This window comes from Orcinus orca, chromosome 8, assembly GCF_937001465.1.
Source record: "Orcinus orca chromosome 8, mOrcOrc1.1, whole genome shotgun sequence".
In the NCBI taxonomy this organism is placed as follows: domain Eukaryota; kingdom Metazoa; phylum Chordata; class Mammalia; order Artiodactyla; family Delphinidae; genus Orcinus; species Orcinus orca.
In genome coordinates, this window is record NC_064566.1 from 110,386,685 (window position 1) to 110,405,614 (window position 18,930).

Consider the following 18,930-nt stretch of genomic DNA (forward strand, 5'->3'; position numbering starts at 1 on the left):
TAGCCAAGTTTACATTCCGTGTATTAGTGATATCTTATGATGTTTCTTTTTCTGTGTGACTTATTTCAGTTAGAATCATCATACCTGAACCCACTCATTTTCTGCTACAGGCCTGCTGACATAGATTTCATTGCTGAGTGATATTGCATTGTACGTAAGTACCACAACTTCTTTATCCATTTTTCGCTTTCTGCGATATTGAACTTGTACCGTAAACGAGGTTCTCGTAAACAGAGCCATCCCAAACTTTGGGGTGGCTGTGTCTTTTTTATTTTAATTTCCCTAAGCTATAGGACCATAAGTGGAAGTGCCCTAGGCTCTCTTGCTTTGTTTTTAGATGTTTCAGGAAACACCATACACTTCTCCCCAGTGGCTGTTGGCAATTTACATCCCGCCCATCAGCATAACAAGGCTCACAGTTCTCCATGGCCTGTCCTGCCTTTCTGGATTTTACACTTTTTTCAGATGGCCCTTTTGACCGGGGGGAAGTGAGACTTCATTGTAGTGCAGATTTCCTTTGCAAGCTTGCTTGGTTGGCCAAAAAGGGCGTATGCGTTTTTTCCTGAATATATTTAGGAAAAAACGCATACGCCCTTTTTGGCCAAGTGCATCATTGTGGACATTCTGCCTCTTTTCCTATGCTTTAAATGCAATTCCAGTCTACCTCGCGATATCGCTTTCCTGCAATTCTGCCCCACTTTCAAGTCCTCTTGGCAGCCTTACTTCAGTATATTTTTGGACGATAGCTGTCATTTATAACTCTGCAGGTTTGTGAATTACAGTGCCCCTGAGCTCCTTTCTTCAACTCGCTTTCTTGTGAGCTGGCCGCAACACCGCAGGATTGCTTCAGGCCCTAATCTGGTTCCGGCACGGCCCGCTGAGCCTTTGGTTAATTCCTCTTCCTGGTGGGAAATGAGAGTTAAATTTGCCCGTCCAGACACCTCCAGCTAGTCTCTCATTGGTTCTCTCTATTCCTGTTCATCTTCCGCAGAAATTGCAAACTGGGCCAAACAGGAGGTTAAAGGAACTGACTCTCCAAGTCGGGAGAGTGTTAGTAAAGCGTCTGGAATGTTGCACCCGAGTACCAGGGGATGAAAACTGAGATATATTGGAACACGTCTCCCGATCACACGGTTGATCATACTCTGGGTTCCACATGCATGTTTTAGCTGAAGGAAGAATCCCTTAAACCTGGAGAGTTGAGACCCGTGGAATGGGTACCATGCAATATGACTTCAAAGGGTCTTCATTTGCTCACCGAACCTCTCCAATCCTATCACTGCTGCGTTTATGCCCCTGTACACACGCTTGATTCTCTTTCAGAGACATAGCAATCCATAGGTTTTAAGATACTTACTAGTCAGGTACATTCTTAGGTGTTAAATATGGGGTGTTGAGTCCATTTCGTTGAGCAACGAGTAGCTCTTGTCTATTACATATTTGGCTTAAGGAACTTTATCTGTGCTCATTTCAATCTCTGGTTTTATGCAGCACCCCAACTCACCTTTCCCCTTAAGCAAGCATAAGTTGGTTTCTAAATTTGAGACCCTGTTCTGTTTTGTAATCCAGTTCCTGTGTAGCCAAGTTTACATTCCGTGTATTAGTGATATCTTATGATGTTTCTTTTTCTGTGTGACTTATTTCAGTTAGAATCATCATACCTGAACCCACTCATTTTCTGCTACAGGCCTGTTGACATAGATTTCATTGCTGAGTGATATTGCATTGTACGTAAGTACCACAACTTCTTTATCCATTTTCCGCTTTCTTCGATATTGAACTTGTACCGTAAACGAGGTTCTTGTAAACAGAGCCGTCCCAAACTTTGGGGTGGCTGTGTCTTTTTTATTTTAATTTCCCTAAGCTATAGGACCATAAGTGGAATTGACCTAGGCTCTGTTGCTTTGTTTTTTAGATGTTTCAGGAAACACCTTACACTTCTCCTGAGTGGCTGTTGGCAATTTACATCCCGCCCATCAGCATAACAAGGCTCCCAGTTCTCCATGGCCTGTCCTGCCTTTCTGGATTTTACACTTTTTTTAGATGGCCCTTTTGACCGGGGGGAAGTGAGACTTCATTGTAGTGCAGATTTCCTTTGCAAGCTTGCTTGGTTGGCCAAAAAGGGTGTATGCATTTTTTCCTGAATATATTCAGGAAAAAACGCATACGCACTTTTTGGCCAAGTGCATCATTGTCGACGTTCTGCCTCTTTTCCTATGCTTTAAATGCAATTCCAGTCTACCTCCTGAAATCGGTTTCCTGCAATTCTGCCCCGCTTTCAAGTCCTCTTGGCAGCCTTACTTCAGTATATTTTTGGACGATAGCTGTCATTTATAACTCTGCAGGTTTGTGAATTACAGTGCCCCTGAGCTCCTTTCTTCAACTCGCTTTCTTGTTAGCTGGCCGCAACACCGCAGGATTGCTTCAGGCCCTAATCTAGTTCTGGCACGGCACGCTGAGCCTTTTGTTAATTCCTCTTCCTGGTGGGAAATGAGAGTTAAATTTGCCCGTCCAGACACCTCCAGCTAGTCTCTCATTGGTTCTCCCTATTCCTGTTCATCTTCCGCAGAAATTGCAAACTGGGCCAAACAGGAGGTTAAAGGCACTGACTCTCCAAGTCGGGAGAGTGTTAGTAAAGTGTCTGGAATGTTGCACCTGAGTACCAGGGGACGAGAACTGAGATATCGTGGCACACGTCTCCCGATCACACGGTTGATCATACTCTGGGTTCCACATGCATGTTTTAGCTGAAGGAAGAATCCCTTAAACCTGGAGAGTTGAGACCCGTGGAATGGGTACCATGCAATATGATTTCAAAGGGTCTTCGTTTGCTCACCGAACCTCTCCAATCCTATCACTGCTGCGTTTATGCCCCTGTACACATGCTTGATTCTCTTTCGGACACATAGCAATCCATAGGTTTTAAGATACTGACTAGTCAGGTACATTCTTAGGCTTTTAATATGGGGTGCTGAGTCCATTTCGTTGAGCAAGGAGTAGCTCTTGTCTATTATATATTTGGCTTAAGGAACTTTATCTCTGCTCATTTCAATCTCTGGTTTTATGCAGCACCCCAACTCACCTTTCCCCTTAAGCAAGCATAAGTTGGTTTTCTAAATTTGAGACCCTGTTCTCTTTTGTAATTCAGTTCCTGTGTAGCCAAGTTTACATTCCGTGTATTAGTGATATCTTATGATGTTTCTTTTTCTGTGTGACTTATTTCAGTTAGAATCATCATACCTGAACCCACTCATTTTCTGCTACAGGCCTGTTGACATAGATTTCATTGCTGAGTGATATTGCATTGTACGTAAGTACCACAACTTCTTTATCCATTTTTCGCTTTCTGCGATATTGAACTTGTACCGTAAACGAGGTTCTCGTAAACAGAGCCGTCCCAAACTTTGGGGTGGCTGTGTCTTTTTTATTTTAATTTCCCTAAGCTATAGGACCATAAGTGGAATTGACCTAGGCTCTGTTGCTTTGTTTTTTAGATGTTTCAGGAAACACCATACACTTCTCCCGAGTGGCTGTTGGCAATTTACATCCCGCCCATCAGCATAACAAGGCTCCCAGTTCTCCATGGCCTGTCCTGCCTTTCTGGATTTTACACTTTTTTCAGATGGCCCTTTTGACCGGGGGGAAGTGAGACTTCATTGTAGTGCAGATTTCCTTTGCGAGCTTGCTTGGTTGGCCAAAAAGGGCGTATGCGTGTTTTCCTGAATATATTCAGGAAAAAACGCATACGCCCTTTTTGGCCAAGTGCATCATTGTGGATGTTCTGCCTCTTTTCCTATGCTTTGAATGCAATTCCAGTCTACCTCGCGATATCGGTTTCCTGCAATTCTGCCCCACTTTCAAGTCCTCTTGGCAGCCTTACTTCAGTATATTTTTGGACGATAGCTGTCATTTATAACTCTGCAGGTTTGTGAATTACAGTGCCCCTGAGCTCCTTTCTTCAACTCGCTTTCTTGTGAGCTGGCCGCAACACCGCAAAATTGCTTCAGGCCCTAATCTGGTTCCGGCACGGCCCGCTGAGCCTTTGGTTATTTCCTCTTCCTGGTGGGAAATGAGAGTTAAATTTGCCCGTCCAGACACCTCCAGCTAGTCTCTCATTGGTTCTCCCTATTCCTGTTCATCTTCCGCAGAATTTGCAAACTGGGCTAAACTGGAGATTGCAGGCACTGACTCTCCAAGTCGGGAGAGTGTTAGTAAAGCGTCTGGAATGTTGCACCCGAGTACCAGGGGACGAAAACTGAGATATATTGGAACACGTCTCCCGATCACACGGTTGATCATACTCTGGGTTCCACATGCATGTTTTAGCTGAAGGAAGAATCCCTTAAACCTGGAGAGTTGAGACCCGTGGAATGGGTACCATGCAATATGACTTCAAAGGGTCTTCATTTGCTCACCGAACCTCTCCAATCCTATCACTGCTGCGTTTATGCCCCTGTACACACGCTTGATTCTCTTTCAGAGACATAGCAATCCATAGGTTTTAAGATACTTACTAGTTAGGTACATTCTTAGGTGTTAAATATGGGGTGTTGAGTCCATTTCGTTGAGCAAGGAGTAGCTCTTGTCTATTACATATTTGGCTTAAGGAACTTTATCTCTGCTCATTTCAATCTCTGGTTTTATGCAGCACCCCAACTCACCTTTCCCCTTAAGCAAGCATAAGTTGGTTTTCTAAATTTGAGACCCTGTTCTGTTTTATAATCCAGTTCCTGTGTAGCCAAGTTTACATTCCGTGTATTAGTGATATCTTATGATGTTTCTTTTTCTGTGTGACTTATTTCAGTTAGATTCATCATACCTGAATCCACTCATTATGCTGCTACTTGCCTGATGACATAGATTTCATTGCTGAGTGATATTGCATTGTATGTAAGTACCACAACTTCTTTATCCATTTTTCGCTTTCTTCGATATTGAACTTGTACCGTAAACGAGGTTCTTGTAAACAGAGCCGTCCCAAACTTTGGGGTGGCTGTGTCTTTTTTATTTTAATTTCCCTAAGCTATAGGACCATAAGTGGAAGTGCCCTAGGCTCTGTTGCTTTGTTTTTTAGATGTTTCAGGAATCACCATACACTTCTCGCGAGTGGCTCTTGGCAATGTACATCCCGCCCATCAGCATAACAAGGCTCCCAGTTCTCCATGGCCTGTCCTGCCTTTCTGGATTTTACACTTTTTTCAGATGGCCCTTTTGACCGGGGGGAAGTGAGACTTCATTGTAGTGCAGATTTCCTTTGCAAGCTTGCTTGGTTGGCCAAAAAGGGCGTATGCGTTTTTTCCTGAATATATTCAGGAAAAAACGCATACGCACTTTTTGGCCAAGTGCATCATTGTCGACGTTCTGCCTCTTTTCCTATGCTTTAAATGCAATTCCAGTCTACCTCCTGAAATCGGTTTCCTGCAATTCTGCCCCGCTTTCAAGTCCTCTTGGCAGCCTTACTTCAGTATATTTTTGGACGATAGCTGTCATTTATAACTCTGCAGGTTTGTGAATTACAGTGCCCCTGAGCTCCTTTCTTCCACTCGCTTTCTTGTGAGCTGGCCGCAACACCGCAGGATTGCTTCAGGCCCTAATCTGGTTCCGGCACGGCACGCTGAGCCTTTGGTTAATTCCTCTTCCTGGTGGGAAATGAGAGTTAAATTTGCCCGTCCAGACACCTCCAGCTAGTCTCTCTTTGGTTCTCCCTATTCCTGTTCATCTTCCGCAGAAATTGCAAACTGGGCCAAACAGGAGGTTAAAGGCACTGACTCTCCAAGTCGGGAGAGTGTTAGTAAAGTGTCTGGAATGTTGCACCCGAGTACCAGGGGACGAGAACTGAGATATAGTGGCACACGTCTCCCGATCACACGGTTGATCATACTCTGGGTTCCACATGCATGTTTTAGCTGAAGGAAGAATCCCTTAAACCTGGAGAGTTGAGACCCGTGGAATGGGTACCATGCAATATGATTTCAAAGGGTCTTCGTTTGCTCACCGAACCTCTCCAATCCTATCACTGCTGCGTTTATGCCCCTGTACACATGCTTGATTCTCTTTCGGACACATAGCAATCCATAGGTTTTAAGATACTGACTAGTCAGGTACATTCTTAGGCTTCTAATATGGGGTGCTGAGTCTATTTCGTTGAGCAAGGAGTAGCTCTTGTCTATTATATATTTGGCTTAAGGAACTTTATCTCTGCTCATTTCAATCTCTGGTTTTATGCAGCACCCCAACTCACCTTTCCCCTTAAGCAAGCATAAGTTGGTTTTCTAAATTTGAGACCCTGTTCTCTTTTGTAATTCAGTTCCTGTGTAGCCAAGTTTACATTCTGTGTATTAGTGATATCTTATGATGTTTCTTTTTCTGTGTGACTTATTTCAGTTAGAATCATCATACCTGAACCCACTCATTTTCTGCTACAGGCCTGTTGACATAGATTTCATTGCTGAGTGATATTGCATTGTACGTAAGTACCACAACTTCTTTATCCATTTTTCGCTTTCTGCGATATTGAACTTGTACCGTAAACGAGGTTCTTGTAAACAGAGCCGTCCCAAACTTTGGGGTGGCTGTGTCTTTTTTATTTTAATTTCCCTAAGCTATAGGACCATAAGTGGAATTGCCCTAGGCTCTGTTGCTTTGTTTTTTAGATGTTTCAGGAAACACCATACACTTCTCCCGAGTGGCTGTTGGCAATTTACATCCCGCCCATCAGCATAACAAGGCTCCCAGTTCTCCATGGCCTGTCCTGCCTTTCTGGATTTTACACTTTTTTCAGATGGCCCTTTTGACCGGGGGGAAGTGAGACTTCATTGTAGTGCAGATTTCCTTTGCAAGCTTGCTTGGTTGGCCAAAAAGGGCGTATGCGTTTTTTCCTGAATATATTCAGGAAAAAACGCATACGCCCTTTTTGGCCAAGTGCATCATTGTGGACGTTCTGCCTCTTTTCCTATGCTTTGAATGCAATTCCAGTCTACCTCGCGATATCGGTTTCCTGCAATTCTGCCCCACTTTCAAGTCCTCTTGGCAGCCTTACTTCAGTATATTTTTGGACGATAGCTGTCATTTATAACTCTGCAGGTTTGTGAATTACAGTGCCCCTGAGCTCCTTTCTTCAACTCGCTTTCTTGTGAGCTGGCCGCAACACCGCAGGATTGCTTCAGGCCCTAATCTGGTTCCGGCACGGCACGCTGAGCCTTTGGTTAATTCCTCTTCCTGGTGGGAAATGAGAGTTAAATTTGCCCGTCCAGACACCTCCAGCTAGTCTCTCTTTGGTTCTCCCTATTCCTGTTCATCTTCCGCAGAAATTGCAAACTGGGCCAAACAGGAGGTTAAAGGCACTGACTCTCCAAGTCGGGAGAGTGTTAGTAAAGTGTCTGGAATGTTGCACCCGAGAACCAGGGGACGAGAACTGAGATATAGTGGAACACGTCTCCCGATCACACGGTTGATCATACTCTGGGTTCCACATGCATGTTTTAGGTGAAGGAAGAATCCCTTAAACCTGGAGAGTTGAGACCCGTGGAATGGGTACCATGCAATATGACTTCAAAGGGTCTTCATTTGCTCACCGAACCTCTCCAATCCTATCACTGCTGCGTTTATGCCCCTGTACACATGCTTGATTCTCTTTCGGACACATAGCAATCCATAGGTTTTAAGATACTGACTAGTCAGGTACATTCTTAGGCTTCTAATATGGGGTGCTGAGTCTATTTCGTTGAGCAAGGAGTAGCTCTTGTCTATTACATATTTGGCTTAAGGAACTTTATCTCTGCTCATTTCAATCTCTGGTTTTATGCAGCACCCCAACTCACCTTTCCCCTTAAGCAAGCATAAGTTGGTTTTCTAAATTTGAGACCCTGTTCTCTTTTGTAATTCAGTTCCTGTGTAGCCAAGTTTACATTCTGTGTATTAGTGATATCTTATGATGTTTCTTTTTCTGTGTGACTTATTTCAGTTAGAATCATCATACCTGAACCCACTCATTTTCTGTTACAGGCCTGTTGACATAGATTTCATTGCTGAGTGATATTGCATTGTACGTAAGTACCACAACTTCTTTATCCATTTTTCGCTTTCTGCGATATTGAACTTGTACCGTAAACGAGGTTCTTGTAAACAGAGCCGTCCCAAACTTTGGGGTGGCTGTGTCTTTTTGATTTTAATTTCCCTAACCTATAGGACCATAAGTGGAAGTGCACTAGGCTCTGTTGCTTTGTTTTTTAGATGTTTCAGGAAACACCATACACTTCTCCAGAGTGGCTGTTGGCAATTTACATCCCGCCCATCAGCATAACAAGGCTCCCAGTTCTCCATGGCCTGTCCTGCCTTTCTGGATTTTACACTTTTTTCAGATGGCCCTTTGGACCAGGGGGAAGTGAGACTTCATTGTAGTGCAGATTTCCTTTGCAAGCTTGTTTGGTTGGCCAAAAAGGGCGTATGCGTTTTTTCCTGAATATATTCAGGAAAAAACGCATACGCACTTTTTGGCCAAGTGCATCATTGTCGACGTTCTACCTCTTTTCCTATGCTTTAAATGCAATTCCAGTCTACCTCCTGAAATCGGTTTCCTGCAATTCTGCCCCACTTTCAAGTCCTCTTGGCAGCCTTACTTCAGTATATTTTTGGACGATAGCTGTCATTTATAACTCTGCAGGTTTGTGAATTACAGTGCCCCTGAGCTCCTTTCTTCAACTCGCTTTCTTGTGAGCTGGCCGCAACACCGCAGGATTGCTTCAGGCCCTAATCTGGTTCCGGCACGGCACGCTGAGCCTTTGGTTAATTCCTCTTCCTGATGGGAAATGAGAGTTAAATTTGCCCGTCCAGACACCTCCAGCTAGTCTCTCATTGGTTCTCCCTATTCCTGTTCATCTTCCGCAGAAATTGCAAACTGGGCCAAACAGGAGTTTAAAGGCACTGACTCTCCAAGTCGGGAGAGTGTTAGTAAAGCGTCTGGAATGTTGCACCCGACTACCAGGGGACGAGAACGGAGACATATTGGAACACCTCTCCCGATCACACGGTTGATCATACCCTGAGTTCCACATGCATGTTTTAGCTGAAGTAAGAATCCCTTAAACCTGGAGAGTTGAGACCCGTGGAATGGGTACCATGCAATATGACTTCAAAGGGTCTTCATTTGCTCACCGAACCTCTCCAATCCTATCACTGCTGCGTTTATGCCGCTGTACTCACGCTTGATTCTCTTTTGGAGACATAGCAATCCATAGGTTTTAAGATACTGACTAGTCAGGTACATTCTTAGGCGTTTAATATGGGGTGTTGAGTCCATTTCGTTGAGCAAGGAGTAGCTCTTGTCTATTCCATATTTGGCTTAAGGAACTTTATCTTTGCTCATTTCAATCTCTGGTTTTATGCAGCACCCCAACTCACCTTTCCCCTTAAGGAAGCATAAGTTGGTTTTCTACATTTGAGACCCTGTTCTGTTTTGTAATCCATTTCCTGTGTAGCCAAGTTTACATTCCGTGTATTAGTGATATCTTATGATGTTTCTTTTTCTGTGTGACTTATTTCAGTTAGAATCATCATACCTGAATCCACTCATTATGCTGCTACGGTCCCGATGAAATAGATTTCATTGCTGAGTGATATTGCATTGTACGTAAGTACCACAACTTCTTTATCCATTTTTTACTTTCTGCGATATTGAACTTGTACCGTAAACGAGGTTCTTGTAAACAGAGCCGTCCCAAACTTTGGGGTGGCTGTCTCTTTTTGATTTTAATTTCCCTAAGCTAGAGGACTATAAGTGGAATTGCCCTAGGCTCTGTTGCTTTGTTTTTTAGATGTTTCAGGAAACACCATACACTTCTCCCCAGTGGCTGTTGGCAATTTACATCCCGCCCATCAGCATAACAAGGCTCCCAGTTCTCCATGGCCTGTCCTGCCTTTCTGGATTTTACACTTTTTTCAGATGGCCCTTTGGACCGTGGGGATGTGAGACTTCATTGTAGTGCAGATTTCCTTTGCAAGCTTGCTTGGTTGGCCAAAATGTGCATATGCGTTTTTTCCTGAATATATTCAGGAAAAAACACATACGCCCTTTTTGGCTAAGTGCATCATTGTCGACGTTCTGCCTCTTTTCCTATGCTTTAAATGCAATTCCAGTGTACCTCCTGAAATCAGTTTCCTGCAATTCTGCCCCGCTTTGAAGTCCTCTTGGCAGCCTTACTTCAGTATATTTTTGGACGATAGCTGTCATTTATAACTCTGCAGGTTTGTGAATTACAGTGCCCCTGAGTTCCTTTCTTCAACTCGCTTTCTTGTGAGCTGGCCGCAACACCGCAGGATTGCTTCAGGCCCTAATCTGGTTCCGGCACGGCACGCTGAGCCTTTGGTTAATTCCTCTTCCTGGTGGGAAATGAGAGTTAAATTTGCCCGTCCCGACACCTCCAGCTAGTCTCTCATTGGTTCTCCCTATTCCTGTTCATCTTCCGCAGAAATTGCAAACTGGGCCAAACAGGAGGTTAAAGGCACTGATTCTCCAAGTCGGGAGAATGTTAGTAAAGCGTCTGGAATATTGCACCCGAGTACCAGGGGACGAGAACTGAGACATATTGGAACACGTCTCCCGATCACACGGTTGATCATACTCTGGGTTCCACATGCATGTTTTAGCTGAAGGAAGTATCCCTTAAACCTGGAGAGTTGAGACCCGTGGAATGGGTACCATGCAATATGACTTCAAAGGGTCTTCATTTGCTCACCGAACCTCTCCAATCCTATCACTGCTGCGTTTATGCCCCTGTACACACGCTTGATTCTCTTTCGGAGACATAGCAATCCATAGGTTTTAAGATACTTACTAGTCAGGTACATTCTTAGGCGTTTAATATGGGGTGTTGAGTCCATTTCTTTGAGCAAGGAGTAGCTCTTGTGTATTACATATTTGGCTTAAGGAACTTTATCTGTGCTCATTTCAATCTCTGGTTTTATGCAGCACCCCAACTCACCTTTCCCCTTAAGCAAGCATAAGTTTGTTTTCTAAATTTGAGACCCTGTTCTGTTATGTAATCCAGTTCCTGTGTAGCCAAGTTTACATTCCGTGTATTAGTGATATCTTATGATGTTTCTTTTTCTGTGTGACTTATTTCAGTTAGAATCATCATACCTGAATCCACTCATTATGCTGCTACGGGCCTGATGACATAGATTTCATTGTTGAGTGATATTGCATTGTACGTAAGTACCACAACTTCTTTATCCATTTTTCACTTTCTGCGATATTGAACTAGTCCCGTAAACGAGTTTCTTCTAAACAGAGCTGTCCCAAACTTAGGGGTGGCTGTGTCTTTTTGATTTTAATTTCCCTAAGCTATAGGGCCATAAGTGGAAGTGCCCTAGGCTCTGTTGCTTTGTTTTTTAGATGTTTTAGGAAACACCATACACTTCTCCCGAGTGGCTTTTGGCAATATACATCCCGCCCATCAGCAAAACAAGGCTCCCAGTTCTCCATGGCCTGTCCTGCCTTTCTGGATTTTACACTTTTTTCAGATGGCCCTTTGGACCGTGGGGATGTTAGACTTCATTGTAGTGCAGATTTCCTTTGCAAGCTTGCTTGGTTGGCAAAAAAGGGCGTATGCGTTTTTTCCTGAATATATTCAGGAAAAAACGCATACGCCCTTTTTGGCCAAGTGCATCATTGTCGACGTTCTGCCTCTTTTCCTATGCTTTAAATGCAATTCCAGTGTACCTCCTGAAATCGGTTTCCTGCAATTCTGCCCCGCTTTCAAGTCCTCTTGGCAGCCTTACTTCAGTATATTTTTGGACGATAGCTGTCATTTATAACTCTGCAGGTTTGTGAATTACAGTGCCCCTGAGTTCCTTTCTTCAACTCGCTTTCTTGTGAGCTGGCCGCAACACCGCAGGATTGCTTCAGGCCCTAATCTGGTTCCGGCACGGCACGCTGAGCCTTTGGTTAATTCCTCTTCCTGGTGGGAAATGAGAGTTAAATTTGCCCGTCCCGACACCTCGTGCTAGTCTCTCATTGGTTCTCCCTATTCCTGTTCATCTTCCGCTGAAATTGCAAACTGGGCCAAACAGGAGGTTAAAGGCACTGATTCTCCAAGTCGGGAGAATGTTAGTAAAGCGTCTGGAATATTGCACCCGAGTACCAGGGGACGAGAACTGAGACATATTGGAACACGTCTCCCGATCACACGGTTGATCATACTCTGGGTTCCACATGCATGTTTTAGCTGAAGGAAGAATCCCTTAAACCTGGAGAGTTGAGACCCGTGGAATGGGTACCATGCAATATGACTTCAAAGGGTCTTCATTTGCTCACCGAACCTCTGCAATCCTATCACTGCTGCGTTTATGCCCCTGTACACACGCTTGATTCTCTTTCGGAGACATAGCGATCCATAGGTTTTAAGATACTTACTAGTCAGGTACATTCTTAGGCGTTTAATATGGGGTGTTGAGTCCATTTCTTTGAGCAAGGAGTAGCTCTTGTGTATTACATATTTGGCTTAAGGAACTTTATCTGTGCTCATTTCAATCTCTGGTTTTATGCAGCACCCCAACTCACCTTTCCCCTTAAGCAAGCATAAGTTGGTTTTCTAAATTTGAGACCCTGTTCTGTTATGTAATCCAGTTCCTGTGTAGCCAAGTTTACATTCCGTGTATTAGTGATATCTTATGATGTTTCTTTTTCTGTGTGACTTATTTCAGTTAGAATCATCATACCTGAATCCACTCATTATGCTGCTATGGGCCTGATGACATAGATTTCATTGCTGAGTGATATTGCATTGTACGTAAGTACCACAACTTCTTTATCCATTTTTCACTTTCTGCGATATTGAACTTGTCCCGTAAATGAGGTTCTTGTAAACAGAGCCGTCCCAAACTTTGGGGTGGCTGTGTCTTTTTGATTTTAATTTCCCTAAGCTATAGGACCATAAGTGGAAGTGCCCTAGGCTCTGTTGCTTTGTTTCTTAGATGTTTCAGGAAACACCATACACTTCTCCCAAGTGGCTGTTGGCAATTTACATCCCGCCCATCAGCATAACAAGGCTCCCAGTTCTACATGGCCTGTCCTGCCTTTCTGGATTTTACACTTTTTTCAAATGGCCCTTTTGACCGGGGGGAAGTGAGACTTCATTGTAGTGCAGATTTCCTTTGCAAGCTTGCTTGGTTGGCCAAAAAGTGCGTATGCGTTTTTTCCTGAATATATTCAGGAAAAAACGCATACGCCCTTTTTGGCCAAGTGCATCATTGTGGACGTTCTGCCTCTTTTCCTATGCTTTAAATGCAATTCCAGTCTACCTCCTAAAATCGTTTTCCTGCAATTCTGCCCTGCTTTCAAGTCCTCTTGGCAGCCTTACTTCAGTATATTTTTGGACGATAGCTGTCATTTATAACTCTGCAGGTTTGTGAATTACAGTGCCCCTGAGCTCCTTTCTTCAACTCGCTTTCTTGTGAGCTGGCCGCAACACCGCAGGATTGCTTCAGGACCTAATCTGGTTCCGGCACGGCACGCTGAGCCTTTGGTTAATTCCTCTTCCTGGTGGGAAATGAGAGTTAAATTTGCCCGTCCAGACACCTCCAGCTAGTCTCTCATTGGTTCTCCCTATTCCTGTTCATCTTCCGCAGAAATTGCAAACTGCGCCAAACAGGAGGTTAAAGGCACTGACTCTCCAAGTCGGGACAGTGTTAGTTAAGCATCTGGAATGTTGCACCCGAGTACCAGGGGACGAAAACTGAGACATATTGGAACACATCTCCCGATCACACGGTTGATCATACTCTGGGTTCCACATGCATGTTTTAGCTGAAGGAAGAATCCATTAAACCAGGAGAGTTGAGACCCGTGGAATGGGTACCATGCAATATGACTTCAAAGGGTCTTCGTTTGCTCACCGAACCTCTCCAATCCTATCACTGCAGCGTTTAGGCCCCTGTACACATGCTTGATTCTCTTTCAGAGACATAGCAATCCATAGGTTTTAAGATACTTACTAGTCAGGTACATTTTTAGACGTTTAATATGGGGTGTTGAGTCCATTTCGTTGAACAAGTAGTAGCTCTTGTCTATTACATATTTGGCTTAAGGAACTTTATCTGTGCTCATTTCAATCTCTGGTTTTATGCAGCACCCCAGCTCACCTTTCCCCTTAAGCAAGCATAAGTTGGTTTTCTAAATTTGAGACCCTGTTCTGTTTTGTAATTCAGTTCCTGTGTAGCCAAGTTTACATTCCGTGTATTAGTGATATCTTATGATGTTTCTTTTTCTGTGTGACTTATTTCAGTTAGAATCATCATACCTGAATCCACTCATTATGCTCCTATGGGCCCGATGACATAGATTTCATTGCTGAGTGATATTGCATTGAACGTAAGTACCACAACTTCTTTATCCATTTTTTACTTTCTGCGATATTGAACTTGTCCCGTAAACGAGGTTCTTGTAAACAGAGCCGTCCCAAACTTTGGGGTGGCTGTCTCTTTTTGATTTTAATTTCCCTAAGCTATAGGACCATAAGTGGAAGTGCCCTAGGCTCTGTTGCTTTGTTTTTTAGATGTTTCAGGAAACACCATAAAATTATCCCGACTGGCTGTTGGCAATTTACATCCCGCCCATCAGCATAACAAGGCTCCCAGTTCTCCTTGGCCTGTCCTGCCTTTCTGGATTTTACACTTTTTTCACATGGCCCTTTTGACTGGGGGGAAGTGAGACTTCATTGTAGTGCAGATTTCCTTTGCAAGCTTGCTTGGTTGGCCAAAAAGGGTGTATGCTTTTTTTCCTGAATATATTCAGGAAAAAACGCATACGCCCTTTTTGGCCAAGTGCATCATTGTCGGCGTTCTGCCTCTTTTCCTATGCTTTAAATGCAATTCCAGTCTACCTCCTGAAATCGGTTTCCTGCAATTCTGCCCCACTTTCAAGTCCTCTTGGCAGCCTTACTTCAGTATATTTTTGGACGATAGCTGTCATTTATAACTCTGCAGGTTTGTGAATTACAGTGCCCCTGAGTTCCTTTCTTCAACTCGCTTTCTTGTGAGCTGGCCGCAACACCACAGGATTGCTTCAGGCCCTAATCTGGTTCCGGCACGGCACGCTGAGCCTTTGGTTAATTCCTCTTCCTGGTGGGAAATGAGAGTTAAATTTGCCCGTCCAGACACCTCTAGCTAGTCTCTCATTGGTTCTCTCTATTCCTGTTCACCTTCCGCAGAAATTGCAAACTGGGCCAAACAGGAGGTTAAAGGCACTGACTCTCCAAGTCGGGAGAGTGTTAGTAAAGCGTCTGGAATGTTGCACCCGAGTACCAGGGGACGAGAACTGAGACATATTGGAACACGTCTCCCGATCACACGGTTGATCATCCTCTGGGTTCCACATGCATGCTTTAGCTGAAGGAAGAATCCCTTAAACCTGGAGAGTTGAGACCCGTGGAATGAGTACCATGCAATATGACTTCAAAGGGTCTTCATTTGCTCAGCGAACCTCTCCAATCCTATCACTGCTGCGTTTATGCCCCTGTACACACGCTTGATTCTCTTTTGGAGACATAGCAATCCATAGGTTTTAAGATACTTTCTAGTCAGCTACATTCTTAGGCGTTTAATATGGGGTGTTGAGTCCGTTTCGTTGAGCAAGGAGTAGCTCTTGTCTATTACATATTTGGCTTCAGGAACTTTATCTGTGCTCATTTCAATCTCTGGTTTTATGCAGCACCCCAACTCACCTTTCCCCTTAAGCAAGCATAAGTTGGTTTTCTAAATTTAAGACCATGTTCTGTTTTGTAATCCAGTTCCTGTGTAGCCAAGATTACATTCCGTGTATTAGTGATATCTTATGATGTTTCTTTTTCTGTGTGACTTATTTCAGTTAGAATCATCATACCTGAATCCACTCATTATGCTGCTACGGGCCTGATGACATAGATTTCATTGTTGAGTGATATTGCATTGTACGTAAGTACCACAACTTCTTTATCCATTTTTCACTTTCTGCGATATTGAACTAGTCCCGTAAACGAGTTTCTTATAAACAGAGCTGTCCCAAACTTAGGGGTGGCTGTGTCTTTTTGATTTTAATTTCCCTAAGCTATAGGGCCATAAGTGGTAGAGCCCTAGGCTCTGTTGCTTTGTTTTTTAGATGTTTCAGGAAACACCATACACTTCTCCCGAGTGGCTTTTGGCAATATACATCCCGCCCATCAGCAAAACAAGGCTCCCAGTTCTCCATGGCCTGTCCTGCCTTTCTGGATTTTACACTTTTTTCAGATGGCCCTTTGGACCGTGGGGATGTGAGACTTCATTGTAGTGCAGATTTCCTTTGCAAGCTTGCTTGGTTGGCCAAAATGTGCATATGCGTTTTTTCCTGAATATATTCAGGAAAAAACACATACGCCCTTTTTGGCTAAGTGCATCATTGTCGACGTTCTGCCTCTTTTCCTATGCTTTAAATGCAATTCCAGTGTACCTCCTGAAATCAGTTTCCTGCAATTCTGCCCCGCTTTGAAGTCCTCTTGGCAGCCTTACTTCAGTATATTTTTGGACGATAGCTGTCATTTATAACTCTGCAGGTTTGTGAATTACAGTGCCCCTGAGTTCCTTTCTTCAACTCGCTTTCTTGTGAGCTGGCCGCAACACCGCAGGATTGCTTCAGGCCCTAATCTGGTTCCGGCACGGCACGCTGAGCCTTTGGTTAATTCCTCTTCCTGGTGGGAAATGAGAGTTAAATTTGCCCGTCCCGACACCTCCAGCTAGTCTCTCATTGGTTCTCCCTATTCCTGTTCATCTTCCGCAGAAATTGCAAACTGGGCCAAACAGGAGGTTAAAGGCACTGATTCTCCAAGTCGGGAGAATGTTAGTAAAGCGTCTGGAATATTGCACCCGAGTACCAGGGGACGAGAACTGAGACATATTGGAACACGTCTCCCGATCACACGGTTGATCATACTCTGGGTTCCACATGCATGTTTTAGCTGAAGGAAGTATCCCTTAAACCTGGAGAGTTGAGACCCGTGGAATGGGTACCATGCAATATGACTTCAAAGGGTCTTCATTTGCTCACCGAACCTCTCCAATCCTATCACTGCTGCGTTTATGCCCCTGTACACACGCTTGATTCTCTTTCGGAGACATAGCAATCCATAGGTTTTAAGATACTTACTAGTCAGGTACATTCTTAGGCGTTTAATATGGGGTGTTGAGTCCATTTCTTTGAGCAAGGAGTAGCTCTTGTGTATTACATATTTGGCTTAAGGAACTTTATCTGTGCTCATTTCAATCTCTGGTTTTATGCAGCACCCCAACTCACCTTTCCCCTTAAGCAAGCATAAGTTGGTTTTCTAAATTTGAGACCCTGTTCTGTTATGTAATCCAGTTCCTGTGTAGCCAAGTTTACATTCCGTGTATTAGTGATATCTTATGATGTTTCTTTTTCTGTGTGACTTATTTCAGTTAGAATCATCATACCTGAATCCACTCATTATGCTGCTACGGGCCTGATGACATAGATTTCATTGTTGAGTGATATTGCATTGTACGTAAGTACCACAACTTCTTTATCCATTTTTCACTTTCTGCGATATTGAACTAGTCCCGTAAACGAGTTTCTTCTAAACAGAGCTGTCCCAAACTTAGGGGTGGCTGTGTCTTTTTGATTTTAATTTCCCTAAGCTATAGGGCCATAAGTGGAAGTGCCCTAGGCTCTGTTGCTTTGTTTTTTAGATGTTTTAGGAAACACCATACACTTCTCCCGAGTGGCTTTTGGCAATATACATCCCGCCCATCAGCAAAACAAGGCTCCCAGTTCTCCATGGCCTGTCCTGCCTTTCTGGATTTTACACTTTTTTCAGATGGCCCTTTGGACCGTGGGGATGTTAGACTTCATTGTAGTGCAGATTTCCTTTGCAAGCTTGCTTGGTTGGCAAAAAAGGGCGTATGCGTTTTTTCCTGAATATATTCAGGAAAAAACGCATACGCCCTTTTTGGCCAAGTGCATCATTGTCGACGTTCTGCCTCTTTTCCTATGCTTTAAATGCAATTCCAGTGTACCTCCTGAAATCGGTTTCCTGCAATTCTGCCCCGCTTTCAAGTCCTCTTGGCAGCCTTACTTCAGTATATTTTTGGACGATAGCTGTCATTTATAACTCTGCAGGTTTGTGAATTACAGTGCCCCTGAGTTCCTTTCTTCAACTCGCTTTCTTGTGAGCTGGCCGCAACACCGCAGGATTGCTTCAGGCCCTAATCTGGTTCCGGCACGGCACGCTGAGCCTTTGGTTAATTCCTCTTCCTGGTGGGAAATGAGAGTTAAATTTGCCCGTCCCGACACCTCGTGCTAGTCTCTCATTGGTTCTCCCTATTCCTGTTCATCTTCCGCTGAAAATGCAAACTGGGCCAAACAGGAGGTTAAAGGCACTGATTCTCCAAGTCGGGAGAATGTTAGTAAAGCGTCTGGAATATTGCACCCGAGTACCAGGGGACGAGAACTGAGACATATTGGAACACGTCTCCCGATCACACGGTTGATCATACTCTGGGTTCCACATGCATGTTTTAGCTGAAGGAAGAATCCCTTAAACCTGGAGAGTTGAGACCCGTGGAATGGGTACCATGCAATATGACTTCAAAGGGTCTTCATTTGCTCACCGAACCTCTGCAATCCTATCACTGCTGCGTTTATGCCCCTGTACACACGCTTGATTCTCTTTCGGAGACATAGCGATCCATAGGTTTTAAGATACTTACTAGTCAGGTACATTCTTAGGCGTTTAATATGGGGTGTTGAGTCCATTTCTTTGAGCAAGGAGTAGCTCTTGTGTATTACATATTTGGCTTAAGGAACTTTATCTGTGCTCATTTCAATCTCTGGTTTTATGCAGCACCCCAACTCACCTTTCCCCTTAAGCAAGCATAAGTTGGTTTTCTACATTTGAGACCCTCTTC